Here is a 19,743-nt window from a genome sequence, read left to right as displayed (position 1 = left end):
CACACGTGACTGTTTCTAGCCCTAGAAACAATCCTCTTTACTTCAGTTTTCCTCCTCCTTCCTTCACTGCACTAGGAGACCCTTAAACTTGTCCTTTTGTCACTTCTTCTCGGCTTATATACTTCGTTGATTTCAGAGTTTCTTGGTTGACGTTGTGAGGGAGTGGACAACCTCTATATATAGAGGATTGTCCCTCCTTTAGGCCGACTTGAGGCCGACATCATGACTGTAGGCCGACTTGTCTATTTCTTCGTCATTTTCATCGTTTTGCTTCTTTTGGAGGACGTTGTGAGGGACTGGACAACCTCTATATATAGAGGATTGTCCCTCCTTTAGGCCGACTTGAGGCCGACATCATGACTGTAGGCCGACTTGTCTATTTCTTCGTCATTTTCATCGTTTTGCTTCTTTTTCCATGGGAAAATCCAGTGACTATTAATAAGAAAATTGTATAAAGCTTACATGAGATATAAATTTAGCAGCATCAAAACAAAATAGCTACAAAATAATACTATATATATCAACATCATCAGGAATATAATTCACATATCTTTATCTCACCAGACAAAATATCCTTTTAAGCCTGACAAATTAATAGTAGAAAAATAAGGTTTCAAGTTTCAAGAAATTTTCAACTCTAGTTCTAGCATTCCAAAGTATCAAGAAAAAGACATAATGCCTTTAGTTAGTAAATAAACAATATACAATTTGAATCAACCATATTGACCAAGGAATGAAGTCTGGGCGTGCATTTTAGTGAAGCAAGACAATTTTGGCCTACTTGACAGAAATGCACACCAAACCTCCATTACAAGGCCAAATTGAATGATTCGACTTAGAAAGTATCCTTTTACTCATAAAAACATTAATACAATTTAATTTTTATAATTTTACACATAGAAAATATTTTTTCTTAGGCTTAGTGAAATACATCATTTTGTTTCACAATATAAATTAATGAACATTTTTTGCATTTATTTAGCTTAATGGTTTGGATTTACATTATTTTACATATACAATATATATAATTATATTTTTTTAACAATTTCATATTTAATGTATTGTTATTCAATAGGCTCTTCATCCTAGTTCAGTCTGAGTCTAAACAATAAACTGACAACACCTCTAAACCATTATCAACCAATAAATGACCATTAACAATGCTAATTCTTATCCAAGTAATCCTAACTTTTCAGCCAACAATTCATACCAAAGATTGAACAATTTAAGGATATTGCAATAGGTAATTTGTATCAACACAAATAATATTGAAGCATTTCAAAATTTGGGGCATAAAAATCTTCGTTTTTTAAACATGGATTACAAATAGTTATGAAAATTTAGAAGTCTTGCTCATTAACATTATTGTCTGCAACAATGTCATCTAGTGTATCATTGTCAATGTTCATATGTTCTTTCAAGTATTTAATATTATGATCATTCTCATCTTGACCTACATCATCTTCTTCATCATTGAAATTTGACTGTAAACCATCTATATTGTTACCAGAAGTCTTTGGATCATCATTTTCTATACCGTCCATATCATTCTGTTATATAACATCATCCAACTCTCGAATGTTGTCTTCTTATTCCTGAACATAACCATCTTCAATGTTCATATGTTCTTTCAAGTATTTAATATTATGATCATCCTCATCTTAACCTACGTCATCTTCTTCACCATTGAAATTTGGCTATAGACCATCTATATTGTTACCATATGTCTTTGGATCATCATTTTCTATACCATCCATATCATTGTGTTATATAACATCATTCAACTCTAGACTGTAGTCTTCTTATTCTTGAACATAACCATCTTCAACGTCATTATGGATGTCAATTTCTTAGATTTTCTCTAATTCCTTTCTCTCATTTTGTTGGTCATCTCAGTATCCACTAATGCATTGTCAATTACATGCCTTAATCTTGGATCATAATATATGAAAAATATCCATTTTGGGTCCAAAATATCTTCATAGAAAAATACCTGCACATGAATGACATACATATATTAGACCTATGTTATAATAATTTTATTGTTTAATAAACACACACACACACACACATATATATCCACAATAAACAATGAACTAATAAGCAAAGTCTTTCGGTAGAAATCACATAAGATAAATTTTTGGCCAATGCATTTCGAACCAACAAGTGTGGTTCATCATTAGGACCAGATGAAGAGGTAGACCATGGAAAAGGCTTAAATAGAGATAAATGTAGAGACATAATTTCAAGTAACGACTATATTGCTCTCTATTTAAGCCTTTTCCATGGTCTGCCTCTTCATCTGGTCCTGATGATGAACCACACTTGTTGGTTCGAAACGCGTCAGCCAAAAATTTCTCTTATGTGATTTCTACCGAAAGACTTTGCTTAATTCATTATGGATCACAAAAGCCTGAATACATAAATGAACTAATAGATTAGTGACCATTACCACTTCTTGTTTGAGTGAAAGAAATACCTACTCACAACGAATTGGTAGAACATAAGGCTCCTTATCCTCTCGCAAGAACCTTGAGGAATCTATAGAAAACAATCCACTATGGGTGTCATGTCTCTGTGTCCTCTGAAATGATTCATGCCATCTACACTTAAAAATACAACATTTAAAACAGTGGCAACCCAACTCAGTAATTTCTTGAATTTTCACAACATGTTCTAGATTCCATTCAATAATTTTCTTATCTTTTGAGCTTGATTGACTGGATTGTTGGAAGTCAACCATGATTCGATAATCAAAGGATCGTCTCTTTACATTTACACTTTCTACATGATAATGTCAACCATGTCTCCACATTTCAAGACATTTCCTCACTTGTGAAAGATCATTTATTTTAGTGAAAACAAATATAATGAAGAATATTAAAATAATTAATAATGTCAAAATTGTAAGGAAATAACATTTTGTAAAATTCCAACTGTACTTTTATTTCACATCCTCTACACATGTTGATTTCATCTTCTTTTATGTTTGAATCTATACTTGCATCTTCTATTTGATTTTGAATTTGTTTAGTAACCCATTGTAGTGTGCATCTTTGCCCCATTCCCCAAACAGATCAGTGGGAAGTGGATTATTCCTTGTGTTTGATCTTTTAAACTACCTCTTTGCTTCTAACACTTCTTCTCTCTTTTTATCATATATATCAATCCATTTGTTCATAAAGTCCATATGGTACAGAATGAACTTGTCAAGTATAGCACTTTCGTCTACACCTATTACATGTCAACATGTTTATTTCAAACTCCAAATGTCATGTTGTTAATTTGACAAATAAATTATAGAGTAAATTAATGGTTGCAAGAAAAACAACCTTAATGATCATAAATTTATTTAATAATTTATGCTTTAACACCATTATATTGTGGTTTTTCTCCATCAATAATATCTTATGCTTGTTTTGCACCAGATGTTGCAAAGGAAATGTTGTAAGGCATAAATTGACGAAAGCAAATAGAGCAAAAAAATACTTTGATAAAGAATAAAAATATATTGAACACTAAAATCAATGCCCCATTTACTGGAACCACTTAGTAGACATTCCATATGTTTTCACTGACCTTGCAAGCCATTGTTGGCCATTTATGTCTGTTCTCATTTGGGCAAACTGGATTTTGTGCTCTTGTTTTCATTCAAGTAAATTAGAGTTTTTTGGGGAATGTTCCGTACTGCCAAAATGTTCCAGTTGATATCCTAAACTGCATTCTGATACTAGATTTTGTGTATGTGAGAGAATTATGTCATTACAGGGTGCTGGGAAACCTTCATTTACAACTTTAGGAGGCAAAGAGAAATGTATTCTAGTCAAGATGCTGGGATTTAGGCCTTCTTGTTCATGTTTTGAAGAATCCCATCCCCAAATTGCTTCCTCTCTACGTAGAATTGTTTGGGTTGTATTGTGATTCTATGGGATTGATGTCGACCTCGCAGGCAATGCCCATCCCTAGTGAGTATAGAGGTATTTTTGGGTGGCATGATTGGAGGAATAGTACTGCAGACTCTAATTCTTATGTTTATCACGTATAGGACTAACTGGGACAGAGAGGTATTTACCTGTAATTCCAAATCTACTCTTTACTAGCATTCTTCCTGGGCTTCGTAATTTAGTATATTGTTGGTTTTACAATTATATGCAATTTGTTGTGCTACCTCTTCTTTCTCACTTGTAACTTGAATGTTGGCAGACCTTGTACTTTGTTTCTATGGGTCTGTATGTGTATGCTTGTTTTTGTGTGCATGTGTGTACTCAATGGCTTGGAGTTTGACTGGTACTTATGCATGTCATGTATGGTATGTATATTTCAAATGGGTCTATCTGTCTGTTGAAGTAGAGACATCAATGAATGGTGGAACTGAGTTGATGTCTCTACTTTAAATGGTTGAAATGAAAATATTTGGCAAAATGGACTAATTACTCTTACTCTGGCCGTCTGTATCAATGCAGCTTTTGCAAGGCTAAAATGTGAAGGAAAGGAGGATGAAGATTGTGAGAAGTTATTGAAGAGCAATGGAATCATCACATGCAGCGGGATGCATTTTGGTGCACCTCAAACTTATGTGAGGTTGAGTATTATTGACAGAAACCAAACCTTCAATCTTCTGCTTGACAGGCTCTCAACTATTCATGGATGATTAGTTGAATTGCTCAATCATTGACGCGAGATCAACTATATTCCTTTTCAATGTTTACAACTACAAATACAGTAGTATCTTTAACTAGAAGGCCGAGCGACCATGACAGGATGATACAAGGCTTTACAAAATTTTATCCACTCTTCACAATTCTACAAGAAAATTCCCAAATGATGTTGAAAAATATACAATCTTCTGCCACATTCAAGGGAGGGAGAGTCATTTTGTCAAGCTGCACTGACGTGTCTAGAGAATTGTTTAGTTCCCTCGTTCATTATCTTCATGGAACCACCATGTTCTTTTATTGCAGACTGACTTTTACAAATGTTGATTAATGGTTTCCTAATGCTGATTAATGGTTTTCTATTTTCCCTAGCATTACATGACTATCAAGTGATGTTGAAAAATATACAAATAGAAGGAAAACTTCACCATGTTTATGTGAATTTAAAGCACAGGACATATCTAAATGTGAAAATTATTTTTGTTTGTTTGTAGGGTTTAATCTTTATCAGGTTCTAGGTTTAAATTTCTTGGTGAAGGGTTGAGGATTGAAACTCTCCTATGGAACATCTAGACTCGATCAAACATTTGATACTTTAAATGACAACATCACATAATTGAATAGATTATTCTTCCATACAACATAAAGCTGAACCTGGCATGAAACTAGCCCAACCTAAACTCAACCTTCAACTTATAAAAATATAAATAACAAAATTCAGATAGCTAAGAAGAAAAGGACTACTATAGAGTGTGTAAATAAAAGGTTATTAAAACTCTATAAATTCTATTCAAATAGCGTCTACATTCTAACTTCAAATAGAAAAGTAGCATAATTAATCTATTCACTTACCTTGGTATTGTTTCTTGCCTCTTGGTTGATTCTTCAGCTTTTACATTGTGCCCCGTGGGGGCACATTCGTTGATGTCGTTCACCACATCTACTCTCCTTTCTACTTGACTCGAACCTATGTCTGATGAAATCTTTCTCTACTAGCGTTTTATCTTCTTGAAACATCTTAGTTATCTTGTTTTTCCCCTAGGGTTTGAATTGTTGGACAGATCTTTTCCAAACGAATCCAATCTCATGTTTCTTCCCAAATTGTTGGACAGATCTTCTCTGGATATAATCAATGTCATGTTTCTTTTGCTAAATTGTATTCTAATATCGTCTTCGAGCCTTCCAATATCATGTCCTTGATTAATGGAAACATCTTTGGCAAATGATTTCATGGGTTTGCTTTTCATAAATCTCGGAATTTTATCTCTCTAAATCTTGTGAATAGTCATATGCTTGTCTAAAAGATTAAGCCATGCATATCTACATATTAACCAATTCAGACTTTCAAACTTTAAAACTGTGGCTGGCTAATAAGATCCAATATGATCACAATGCTTTGAATCTAATCAGATTTCCCTACATACAAGCCACCTCTTCAGTCTTAAATAAGTGCCGAACATATCTTCTTTAGACAAATCCGATGTCATGTTTCTTCCTAGATTGCCTTACAGATCTTTTCTAGACAATCCAATGTCATGTTTCTTCATATTTCTTACCACACACAAGGCACCTCTATATATTTAAATAGATTCAGTGGGTAGTTATAAGTCAAGGAAAAGTGTGTTGAGCTCAGGATAAATAGTATTCAAACTGCCCTATTTTCCTGAGTAAATTTGGCCTTAAATCTAGTTTCAATTATGATGGAAGTCAGAGTTTTGTTTATTGGAGGTGAACTATGCCTGTGGAATTTATTTTTGGAGTTTTGGCTGATTATCTCTTTTCAAATAAACAATAAAAAAGAGTGGAACTTTTGACTCGTGAAAAAACAAAACTCACAAAAAATGAGGCGATATGAGTGTTGGATATCAAACATGGATCTCAATATAATTTCATTGCATCGACCTGGTTGTTAAGTTACCAATGATGTGATTCTGTACATGTTTCTCGTTTATTGGTAAATAATACATTTCTTCACCAACCTCGTTTTGTTGTCAATGAAACAATAATGTTTCTTGGAGAAATAATCTCTGTTACTTACTGAGATAAAAATATTTAAACCCAGATTTGGCCACTGCAACAAAGTAAGTCATTTTCCCTTAATGTTATTGTATTCTCTAATTATCATTTGTTTTTGGTTTAATTTCTTTTCAGGTTGTTGCATTTGTCAACTAGGTTCGTTTGTTGAGAGGGTTAGAAATACATCATTTTTATTAGAGTATTGATTTAGACTTGTTTCTTCATTAAATTTTATTTATTTATAAGCTAATTGGATCACTCACTAGTTTTTTTTTAAATGAAGTTCAGATTTTCTTCCTTTGGAGTATACCTTCCCACCTAGATCTAGATCAGCACTCTCTCCTCAGTCTCCCTATTTCAATTTTGAATTGATTTGGAACCCTCGTTTCAATAAAAAGACTTCATCGGATCTAATCCATGGATCTCGGCATTCCCACTAAGATTTCATTGAATTTCTTTCAGGTCAGTTAGTTTTGTATTAGTTCTATTTTTTTTTTACATTCATTTGTCTCTTACCTCACAACTTTTTAGCTTTGTTATTCTCTTCCATTGCTAGCTTGCTTGAACCCAACATCCACTTTTCTTTATGATTTAGCCTATCACTGGCCACATTACACCTCTATCACTGCTCCTGCAGATCAAGATCTTATGCTGTTCATGGTATCTAAAAGTATAGGTCATGCAGGAAGTCGGATTGGGTAAGTAATGTTGATTCTTTTACAATTATATGCAATTTTTTGTGTTACCTCTTCTTTCTCACTTGTAACTTGAATGTTGGCAGACCTTGTACTCTGTTTCTTTGGGTTTGCATGTGTATGCTTGTTTTTGTGTGCGTGTGTGTACTCAATGACTTGGAGTTTGACTGGTACTTATGCATGTCATGTAAGGTATGTATATTTCAAATGGGTCTATCTGTCTGTTGAAGTAGAGACATCAATGAATGATGGAACTGAGTTTATGTCTCTACTTTAATGGTTGAAATGAAAATACTTGGCAAAATGGACTAATGACTCTTACTCTGGTCGTCTGTATCAATGCAAAAGGCTGTCTGTATCAATGTAGCTTTTGCAGGGCTAAAATGTGAAGGAAAGGAGGATGAAGATTGTGAGAAGTTATTGAAGAGCAATGGAATCATCACACACAGTGGGATGCATTTTGGTGCACCTCAAACTTATGTGAGGTTGAGTATTATTGACAGAAACCAGACCTTCAATCTTCTGCTTGACAGGCTCTCAACTATTCATGGATGATTAGTTGAATCGCTCAATCATTGATGCGAGATCAACTATATTCCTTTTCAATGTTTACAACTACAAATACAGTAGTATCTTTAACTAGAAGGCCAAGCGACCATGGCAGGATGATACAAGGCTTTACAAAAGTTTATCCACTCTTCACAATTCTACAAGAAAATTCCCAAATCAACGTTCTTTTCTCGGCTCTGTTCCAAATAATCTTTATATGTATGTGCACCACCTGCTCCTCATAAAAAATCATTCTCAAGATCGTGGAGGGCCTTCCTCCTTTTTGTTGAACAAAGAATTAATGTCACTCACTATAGCAATTGAACTTGAAACTACTGCCAGAAAAATCATGAACAATGCAATAAGTATGTCCTTCCTGGTTGAGATTCCATGGGTGTCTCTACAATTAAAAATAATTGAGGTTAGAAGTTACATACAGCAAGGTGAAAGACGAAACCAGAAATGAAAAACAACTTTTTTTCTACCTGAAGCAATGGAAGCTAGGAAGATGAACCCAATACAAACTACTGTTGTGGCCCCTGTGAATTGAAATGCATCCCAGATACTTGGTATGAATGATGCCCCAAGGAAAATGATTCCAATTAACCAAGCAGTGATCAAAATGAACCTCTTATTATCCAAAACAAGATGCTTTTTCGCTGGAAAGACAAGCCCATCAAGATTAAGTCTCACGGCAAAAAAAATGAAAGGAAAGGCCAGCATCAGATGTGCAACATAGGTCACACAAACAATGTCATTCAGCACAACACTGTAGGGAACTTCCAAGTTGGTGTCAAAATTGGCCACGACATCATCCATGGTCTGGTCTCCAAATAGAAGAAAGCCAAAAAATCTTGTAATTATGTATACAATTGAGCACAATGCCAATGATGTGCAAACAATGGGCTGCATTTCTGAAGGGTCCTCAAGTTCATTGTATATGGAATGAAATGCATGGCGCAAAGACATCACAATTCATTATAACATAATTTTAAATGCAAATTCAACTAATGAACTCTAAGATACTACACTGTAGGACCAGAGATGGAGGAAAATAATCCATACCATTGTAATGAAAGATGTAAGCAGTCACAATAACTGGTACCACAGTGAAAAGCTTCAAGAGTGAAGTAAAATCCACAATACCTGGTAACATTCTTGGTACTTTGACGGTGCCACTGAACAACTTTACAATCGCAATACCAGCCGTAATCACAACAAATACAATAGCAAGTGCCACTGATAATGCAGAAGTGAATTTCAAAGAATCTGCAAATTCATGGAAATGAACACATCAATATAGGCATCAAGATTTGAACATCACAACTCCTAAGGAATAACCCATGATCCACATCTTTGAATGTATATTCCATATGCCATTTCTAACAGGGCAACATGAAAAGTCAGACAAATTGTTAAGCAGATGCCATCAGTATGTGACATTCCCAAGATATGTTGAATCCCCTCATATAATTACAACAGTTTCTAGACATTTAAATCCTTGAAAAGGCCCAAATGAAATATGATATATCTGAAAATCAATGCTAAAAAATGCTTATCAGGATGAGCAAAGCAGACTTACCCACTCTCTTGAAAGACACCAACGGAGCTAAAATAAGGACTATGGTGAGAACTAGGATCGGAACACGTCCATTCCACCAATGAAATCCAAACCATTCTTCAAGCATACCAGCATGATGCACGCCATTTGATGATATGGAAACTTTATAACATTCAAGAGGGCAATTCCATATACCTGCAAAGCAAGGCGACCAAAAGCACTCTTGACATCTTTCTGAGTAGCCCCAGGGCTCAATCTCAGAGTCTCATACTCCTCTCTCATCCCAGGGAAAGCAACAGAGGCCATCACTGCTACATTCCTCCTGCCTGCCGAATTTTTCTTCTCTCCGTTTCCCAAGAACGAAGTCCCCTGAGCACCCATAAACCTTCCAACAGCGGCAGCCATGATCTGTAACAAAAATAGGATGATCCACAAACCTAGCTTGAATCCCCAGTGCAAAACAATCCTGTCTAAATGTACAGAATGGGTGTACCAAAATCCAGTGAAATACTCAGAGCAGAGATTATTGCAAATGTGGGAAAGGTAAGAAAAGCCAATATCTCAAGTTTACCATCATTCGCTAAAAGGAATTCCAAGCGTCCGCGCGTAGGGCTCATAGCAGGCATTACAATGGCAGCTTTGGTTGTCTTCTCACTGGCGTTTGCCGTTGTGTTTCTCCAAAGAACAAAATACAGAGAAAAGATCGAAGAATGGGAGCAGGATTTTTTTGGCCCCATAGATTCATTTGCAAAGAACTCCGCATCGCCACCAGCGGATTCAGGGACGAAAATGTTTTGGGCCAGGGGATTGGGAAGGTTCATATGGGGGTTCTCCCAGCAGTGGCCAAGAAATCGCAGTGAAATGCATAACGAAAGAGTTCAGGAAGGGAATGAAGGGGTTCGTGGGACGCATGTAGCACTGGAGCCTGGTTCAGCTGTGGGGATGGAGCTATTCATTGCTTATGACCCGATGCCAAATGGCAGCCTCGATAAACTCGCAACTTTTGGGAACGAATTTGTAACCACTTTGAATCAACGGCTGAAATTTTTGCAATCGTCTAACATATAATCGTGTGGCTTATAAGAATGACAGGTCAGCAGAGAGGGGAGTTGATTTCAGAGGGAAACGCCTTACAGCGTAAAAATAAATAATAATGTCAAAATTGTAAGGAAATAACATTTTGTAAAATTCCAACTGTACCTTTATTTCACATCCTCTACACATGTTGATTTCATCTTCTTTTATGTTTGAATCTATACTTGCATCTTCTATTTTATTTTGAATTTGTTAAGTAACCCATTGTAGTGTGCATCTTTGCCCCATTCCCCAAACAGATCAGTGGGAAGTGGATTATTCCTTGTGTTTGATCTTTTAAACTGCCTCTTTGCTTCTAACACTTCTCTCTTTTTAACATATATATCAATCCATTTGTTCATAAAGTCCATATGGTACAGAATAATTAATAATGTCAAAATTGTAAGGAAATAACATTTTGTAAAATTCCAACTGTACCTTTATTTCACATCCTCTACACATGTTGATTTCATCTTCTTTTATGTTTGAATCTATACTTGCATCTTCTATTTTATTTTGAATTTGTTTAGTAACCCATTGTAGTGTGCATCTTTGCCCCATTCCCCAAACAGATCAGTGGGAAGTGGATTATTCCTTGTGTTTGATCTTTTAAACTGCCTCTTTGCTTCTAACACTTCTCTCTTTTTAACATATATATCAATCCATTTGTTCATAAAGTCCATATGGTACAGAATAATTAATAATGTCAAAATTGTAAGGAAATAACATTTTGTAAAATTCCAACTGTACCTTTATTTCACATCCTCTACACATGTTGATTTCATCTTCTTTTATGTTTGAATCTATACTTGCATCTTCTATTTGATTTTGAATTTGTTTAGTAACCCATTGTAGTGTGCATCTTTGCCCCATTCCCCAAACAGATCAGTGGGAAGTGGATTATTCCTTGTGTTTGATCTTTTAAACTACCTCTTTGCTTCTAACACTTCTTCTCTCTTTTTATCATATAAATCAATCCATTTGTTCATAAAGTCCATGTGGTACATAATGAACTTGTCAAGTATAGCACTTTCGTCTACACCTATTACATGTCAACATGTTTATTTCAAACTCCAAATGTCATGTTGTTAATTTGACAAATAAATTATAGAGTAAATTAATGGTTGCAAGAAAAACAACCTTAATGATCATAAATTTATTTAATAATTTATGCTTTAACACCATTATATTGTGGTTTTTCTCCATCAATAATATCTTATGCTTGTTCTTCATCCCAGAAGCGTGGCCCATCTTCAAAATCTTTACCAACGAATTCAAATAGCAAGAAAAATGCTTCATTCAATACATACCCTTCAACCATGCAACCCTCTGGATGTACCTTTTGTCGGATATATCTTTTTAGAGTTTTCATATACCTCACAAAGAAAAACATCCACCTCATTGATACGACACCCGCCAATTTAATGTCATCAGCTAAGTGTATAAGTAAATGGACTTGTAGGTCCATGAAACCTGTAGGGAGCTCATTCTCAAATACACATACAATTTCTACAATTTCCTTCTTCCATTTTAGCACTTCACATTCGTGGATATCCTTGGAGGTCACCCACTTAATATAAGAATAGGAAATTAGTATGAATGTCTAGTCAAAAATTAAAAAGCAATATAATATCTTTGTGTCTCTCACACATGAACATTTCATATTACATATCTTGCAAACGCTGACAATCGACTTAGGGCATTCCTTAAGTCAACGGTAAGACATGAATCCTCCCTAATTGCCAATGGCATGATATGTTATCAAACAAATTTCTCAAAGGTCATTAGTAGTTTTTCTCACACAACAAAATATAAAAATACATTCTATACTTAATTAATGTTACCAATAAAAGTTAAATGATGATAATACCTTTACGAAATTATGAAAATCATGTGTTTAAATCCCCTCACATGTCCATCAACTATAAAAAAATTCCCATGATGGCCCATAGCTAGTAGGTGTCCTCATTTAACAAATGACTATTTTTAGTTGGTCTAACTCTTTCTTTCTTTTTTCCAAAATCCATGGAGCTTCTGCATATGTTTCATTTTCCATGTTTGACTATAAATGTCTTTTATCAAATTTAGTACGCGAAAGAGTAACAAGGTGTCCTTCTCTTTGCTTGATATATGTTGAAATATAGAATTTGGGACATTTTTGAAGATTTGAATAGGATCTAATAGGTGAGCTATTAATAAACCTTTATTGCAAGGGAGCTCATAAAATAGATTTCCTTTTCATTCCTTCTGGCATATTAAATACAACTTGTTCAGGTTCTTCAATTAAATCACCCTGATAAAAAAACCATCTCAATCTTTTGATTTAGCATCTTCATACTTCTTAAGCCAGTCACATGGACCCATAATCATGGGAGAACCTTTATTTTCAACTTTTCCATCGAATTGATTCTTTTGGCAATCTTTAAACTTATGATCTGGTGGTAGGAAAACCATGTTGTTTGCATAAATAAATTTATGTAGATCTTTAGAATAGCACCCTTGAAATTGTTGTACACATCTTGGACATGCAAATATTGCCTTTGTTTGAAGCCCTACAATTCAATAAGTAATTTTAATAATATCAAATAATAGTATAAATGTAACTATGAAAGTTACTATTATACTAAGTATTCTTTTATTATAATTAATGATTTGATAAATACAATAAATTTGACTTATTTTGTTAATTAATGATGATAAGTTCGTCGTGTGCAGGTTTAATCTGCATCCACAAATATTTCTAATTTCTAATTTTTATTATTAAAATAATAAAACAATTTACTTATAAAAAAGCAACATTACATGTATTTAAGTTTGACTTTTACAAATCGATAACATAGTCAAATGATTATCAGTAGTTTTCTCTACTGATGGGGAAGTCATCCTCCTAGGTGACTTCAATGCTCGGACTAGAGATCTCTAGACCCCTCTTCATGATCAATCAGAGGATGTGTTTTGTATCTAGGGGATAAATCCAGATTCAATAGATCTTCACTCGATGTGAGATGATTTTTTGGGGCCCACTATAGTTTATGGTAAGCATCTATTGCAATTGGGGGAATCCCAGGAGTTGTTGATTTTAAATGGTCTCCCCTATTTCCCAGACTCTCACTTTTTCACATCTCACCCATATGGTGGAGGTGCGAGTATAGATGATTATGTCCTCGCTAGCCAGAACTTGATCCCTTTTATACACCATCTCTCAGACTCCTCCATCCCCCTTGCTGATAATTCACTTCTTTCCTTCTCTCTCCAGTTTGACCCTCCCCTTCCACCCCATCCTTCCCCTCGGGGCCCACCCTGAACCTCCTTTCGATTTGACGAAGGCGACCCTAACGTCTTCTCCTCTACCCTATGTAAGATGCTCCCATTGGAGACCCAGTTCTCCTTGCTTGATTCTGCTTCCACTAAATACACTTGTCTTTTATCTACCATTTGGGAAGCAACACTCAATTCCTTCCCCCACTCCACTCGTTCCACTTCCATCTTGCCAAAATTTGGATCATGCCCCATGAACAAATGGTATGATGACAAATGCAAGACTCTACATTGAGAAGTTCGATACGCTTTCACCCACTCTCAACTCTCCTGCTCCGACATCAAAGCCTCTTATTGTCATCTCCTTCGTTGCAAGAAATGACTCTTTTTCCCTCATAGAAGACGAGAAATTTCTACTCTCCTTGCCTACTCCCCTAGATAATTCTGGCATGTTGATTTGTGTAGCTTGGGAGGTACTCCAAGCCCTAAGGTTCAGGGTTTGGAGGGAAAAGTTCCATAAGAGTTACTTGTGGGCTTAGAACCCAAGCATGGGGTTTTTCACCCATCGAGATTTGGGTCAAAACCATGATGAGTTTGAGCTTGAGAAAATTTGAGGTGATAGAGCTTGGTGAGCTGATTCCAACGCTCCAAATATCACTCAAATCTGATCTCTAGAAACAAAGCTATGAATTTTTGAAGTTGACAATTAATTATGGACAACCAAAGTCATGTAGGCTTGAGGAATTCATCCAAGAGACATGTCTCTTCAATTGAATTCGTGGAGCCCTCTTTATGTGTATATATAGAGGTGAAATGGAGGACTTATTTGATCAATCCAAGTACAACAAATTATTGAGAATACATTCTAAATTAGGCACGACTTGAACAAGGAGGAGGTCGAAGCCTTAAGTGACTATTGTTGGGTCAGATTGGGAGAAACAATAGGGCTGAGGAGTAGTTGGGTTAATATGCAGGAATATAGGGTTTTTTGGGTGCAGAATAATGTTGGGATACCTTTTGTTTTGGGAGTCACAGTCTCTGTGGTAATTACAAAGCTAACACAGGTTTTATAAGGTTGTTGGAGAGGGTCGCAAGGCCTCAATCCTACAACAAATCCTTATTACAGGCAACGTAGGGCAGAAGCTATCCAAGGAAGGGAATACACATTAGAATCTAGTTGTCGTAGTGGTTGGAAAGGTTAAAACAAGTTTTTGTTGATGCCCTAACCAGAACAAGACTACAACAATGCACCAAGCCTACGTGAAGGTATGTTTTCATGTCAATTTGTTGGTCCTGGTTTGGACAGTTGGATGGTTTAGTTGTTGCAGCCTGTTGGTGCCATGTGGAGGACCTTCCATGGTGGTGAAGTGTCCATCTTAGGAGCGGAACCGACAGTGTAGTATTTTTCATCTTTGGACTGTTGGAGGGCAGCGTGTGGATGTCCAAAGTAGCCCTAGACTAGCAGTCTTGAAGTGATGGAGATAACTAAAGATTGGGTGAAGTTTGCAGCCTTATGAGTAGCTATTTGATGGATGAAAGAGGCTACTAGAAGGCATATTAGAGCTCAGGAATTGGCCAACCTAGAGAGCATATTTATGAGCCCGTGTACATGCAACAAAAGTGATATGCAACATTGTTAGGTGGCAGCCCTCCTAGAGTCTTGATGTGTAGTGGCCTTGCTGGACTAAGGCACTACTAGTGAGCAATACAGGTGCGAAGGATTGACATGACAAGATACGACATCGAAGCTGCATCAAATTTTGTCATTGTATCTTGTATATCATAGACTGTTGTGTTATTCAAATTTGGTTTAATACAATGAAGATTGGAGATTGTACAATTTTGTTAAAAAGTGTGTATATTTGTGAATATGTGATTTACTGATTTATATTTTCACTGTAAAAAGTAGTTTACGGTTGAGATTCTTGGTTTGGTAGCATAAGTGATTTTAAGACTCTAACCTAGATCCAAGTTCATGGAAATTCAACTTGGTATCAGTGTGTTTCTGAGCTACTTTGGAAGTAAGTAAATCAAAGTTGTGTGTAGCAAAGTACAACGTGAGAGGGAGTTGGTTACATTGTAAGTGAAGGGCTCACTACTGTTGAGAAATTGCAACAAGAAATTATAGTTTAGTTTGTCCTTGAATTAAAATAGAATTCTTTTCTCATAGCGATTTGAAAATAATTAATTAAGTTTAATTAACTTAACTAATTTAGGAAATTTGAATTGGAAGTCTTTTAGAATACATGTATATGTTATCCCTAACTTATAGGAGTTCAGGATGAGTTATGAATGAGTTGTAATTAGTTAACTCAGTTTATTGAGTTAAGTCCAGTTAAATTAGTTCCAATCCGTTTCAGGAACTAATAGTGAGTAAACAATCAGTTGGGACACTAGTGACCTAATTAGTGCTACTCTAGTTAACTGAAGATTCTACCATCACAAACTCATCCATGTTGATTATGAGAAAGACCCAGTTGAGACTGGAGTGCATGGACAATGTATTAATTGTTTTAAATTTTTCCGAGTTGCATTGATAGTGCATGCAATCAAGAATTGATCCTTGAGGGATTGCGCTATTTTTAGAGGCTTTATTTCCCTTTAAATACAAGCTATCCTTCATAGGAATTACACATTGGAATAGAGATTTGGAGAGCTTGTGAATTGGCTAAGCTTTGGTATGAGATTGCTTATGAGTTGAAGCTTGAATTTACTAAGTGTTGGGATTGTTCTAGAGAGAACAAGCATTGTAATTTCATCTTGATTTTCCGGATTAATACAAAACAAATAGTGGGGTTTTGAGCTGTGGCTTTACCTAGATATTTATTGTGTTAGGTGCCTTTAATTCTCTTCCTCTATTGATTACTGTTTTCTCGATGTTCATGGGCTTCCGTTGTAAAGAGTAGAAGTAGATTCTTGTCTCTTGTTTTAGTAGATTACATGAGCTTGTGAATCTATAGGTTTTTCTATAACTACAATGTCGAAGTTGCAGGCAGGTCTCTGGTATGAGGACAAGTTGGAGTGGTTGTCCAACTATAGTCCTTAGGAGGAAATGATCAAGTTGGTATTGCAGGTCAACAATATCTCGAAGTTCACCGAGAAGGAGATCAAGAAGCCAATCGACCCTAAGGAGTTGGAAATATTTGAAGATTTGGATGCGAGGGCGAGATTGATCATCCTAGATGGTGTGAATGATGCCCTAATACCTCCTTTGTCCAGGAAGAACAATGCACATGAGATGTGGATGGATCTTCAGAATTTGTTCCAGAAAAGAATGAGAACCGACCACTAGTATTGGAGGATAAGTTGAAGTCCACCAAGATGATAAATAGTTAAAGCATGACCTCGTATCTGATGAGATTGCCTCAAGTCAAAGATGAGCTTGCTGCCATCGGTGTGACTATCTCAGATGGAGATATGGTAAGGATTGCCTTGAAAGGGTTCACCAAGGAATGGAAGCCCTTCATCAAAGGGATTGTTTCCAGGGAGAAGCTACCAGACTGTGATAGGTTGTGGCATGAATTCATTCAGGAAGAGTTGCGAGACGAGGATCTTCATCCAAAGAAGAAGTCTTTCAATGATGACATGGCACTTGTAGCATGAATGAAGGGTAAGCAAAATAACGACTCAAGTAAAGTCAATTGTTTCAACTGTGTCGAGATGGGTCATTATGCGTCGAGATGTCCGATAAAAAAGAAGGGAGATGATGAGAAGAGGAAAGGAAAGTAGGTCGTCAGTGTTGCCACTTCAATTGAGATAGATGATCTCACCAGGAGATTAGAAGAGGAGGACTTTGCTATGATTTCTCATTTTTCACAGGGTACTATCAATGAGGATGGATGGTATGTGGACAGTGGTGTGACGAAGCATATGACAGGGTCACAGGAGGTTTTTAAGACTCTAGCTAAATGGGACTCGAAGTTGCACATGGTGTTGGGTGACAAGAGTCAGTTGGAGATCTGAGGATCAGGTGTTGTGCCATTCATGATGGAGACAGGACATCTGATGCGGGTCCAAGATGTACTGTTTGTACTAGGACTCAGATATAACGTGATTTCTATCTCGATGATCGAGAGGAAGGGGTTTTAGGTCTTATTTCAGGATGGGAAGACAAGACTTAGGCCCAAAGGCTCTAAGCTCGATGGGATTGTACTCATAGTTAAAAAGCATGGTCTCTACAGATTGACGGGAAAGCCCGTGGATCATGGAAAGAAGTAGGTGGAGCAGGTGTAGGTTCCAGAGAAGTAGGAGTAGGTGCAAGATTTAGAGGAGCAGGTACAGGTTCTCGAGAAGAAGGTTCACCCAGAGACTCAAAGGGAGTCGAGTTCTAGAGGGAGCTTGCAGATTCAGAGGAAGACTTTGCAGCCCAAGAAGAGCGTGTGGTTAGTGGGGAGCAAGGGTGCTCCTATATCTGCCAAGAAGGAATCATGGAGAGAGTGGAAGAAGTTACATGATAAGAAGAAGAAGTAGGGTGCTTCCAGTAGTGACATCGACACTTTCGAGAGGGGCGTAGTTCACCGTACAAGGGTTGTTGCGATTATGAGCGCCAGGAGTTGGGAAGTGTTGCGAGTAGTGATGAGGATAATGAGATACTTCCTAGTCTTTGAAATACCTCCCTCTCTAAGAGGGAATGTTGATTTGTGTAGCTTGGGAGGTACTCCAAGCCCTAGGGTTTAGGGTTTGGAGGACAAAGTGCCACAAGGGTCACTTATGGGCTTGGAACCCAAGCATGGGGTTTTGCACCCATCAAGATTTGGGTTAAAACCATGATGAAATTGAGCTTAAGAAAATTTAAGGTGACAGAGATTGGCGAGCCGATTCCAACGCTCCAAAGATCAATCAAATCAAAGCTCTAGAAACGAAGTTATGAACTTTTTACGTTGACAATTAATTATGGACAACCAAAGTTATGTAGGATTGAGGAATTCGTCGAAGAGACATGTCTCTTCAAATGAATTCATGGAGCCCCCTTTATGTGTATATATAGAGGTGAAATGGAGGACGTATTTGATTAATCCAAGTGCAACAAATTTGATGAGGCTCATCAATAGGTAAATTATATGGACCTTACTGCCACTCTCGAGCTTATTAAAATCAAATTTTCTCACATTTCTTTACATATTTTATTATATTTTGCTTAGTGAGAAGGGTAAAGATGAGATGTTATGTCATGTGGCCTAACGTGCATTAATTGTAGGTTTTGGAGCAATTTTGGCTAATTTAAGGGCAAGAAATCGAAGTAGACAAGCAAGAGGGATTTTAGGAGAATGGATCTCCCTCCTTAACTCCTCAATCACTCGAAGATTCCTCCAACAGATTTCATCAACTCAGAGTTACAAGCAACCAAGCCCACCGAAGTCATTGGTAGCCAAGCCAGTGATAGTTGAAGACAAGTTAATCTTGAGTTTGGGAGCCAAGCCTCCCTAATTTTAAGGAAATTGTTGGTAGCTTCAATTGGATAAATAAGAAGGCCCAGGGCCTCATTAGGATTCAACTTTTTGTTGTTGTAGCCAAGAGGCATTTTTGAGCTAAAACATTGTCACTGGCTACTCTTATGTATCTTTGACATTTTGATGAGAATGAGAAGCATTCCCTTGATCCAGCACTGAGTTGACTTAGAGGGCTAAAGCTCTTGGGTTAGGGCCCAACCCTAGCAGCAGAGGTTCCTCTTTTTGTATATGTATGCTTAGATTACATTCATAGTTAGCTGCTAAAGTGATTTCTGTTTTGTTTAATATGCAAGTATTTGGATGATTACTTAGTTTGCTTCCATTTGTGGACATATAGATCAGTGGTACAATAGTGAAAGTAAATACTTCAGAAAATCTTGTGGTAGTGGCCTCTGCCTCATCTCCCTTATGGGATCATGGTTTGAGGGTTCCATTCTCACAGCCCAAAAACAAATTTATTGTTTGATCACTACATAACTTAGGAT

The sequence above is a fragment of the Pinus tabuliformis genome, chromosome 7, assembly GCF_031772625.1.
Source record: "Pinus tabuliformis cultivar Carrire ecotype Pingquan chromosome 7, CPIR1, whole genome shotgun sequence".
Taxonomy (NCBI): domain Eukaryota; kingdom Viridiplantae; phylum Streptophyta; class Pinopsida; order Pinales; family Pinaceae; genus Pinus; species Pinus tabuliformis.
Note: the sequence above shows the minus strand (reverse complement) of the source record.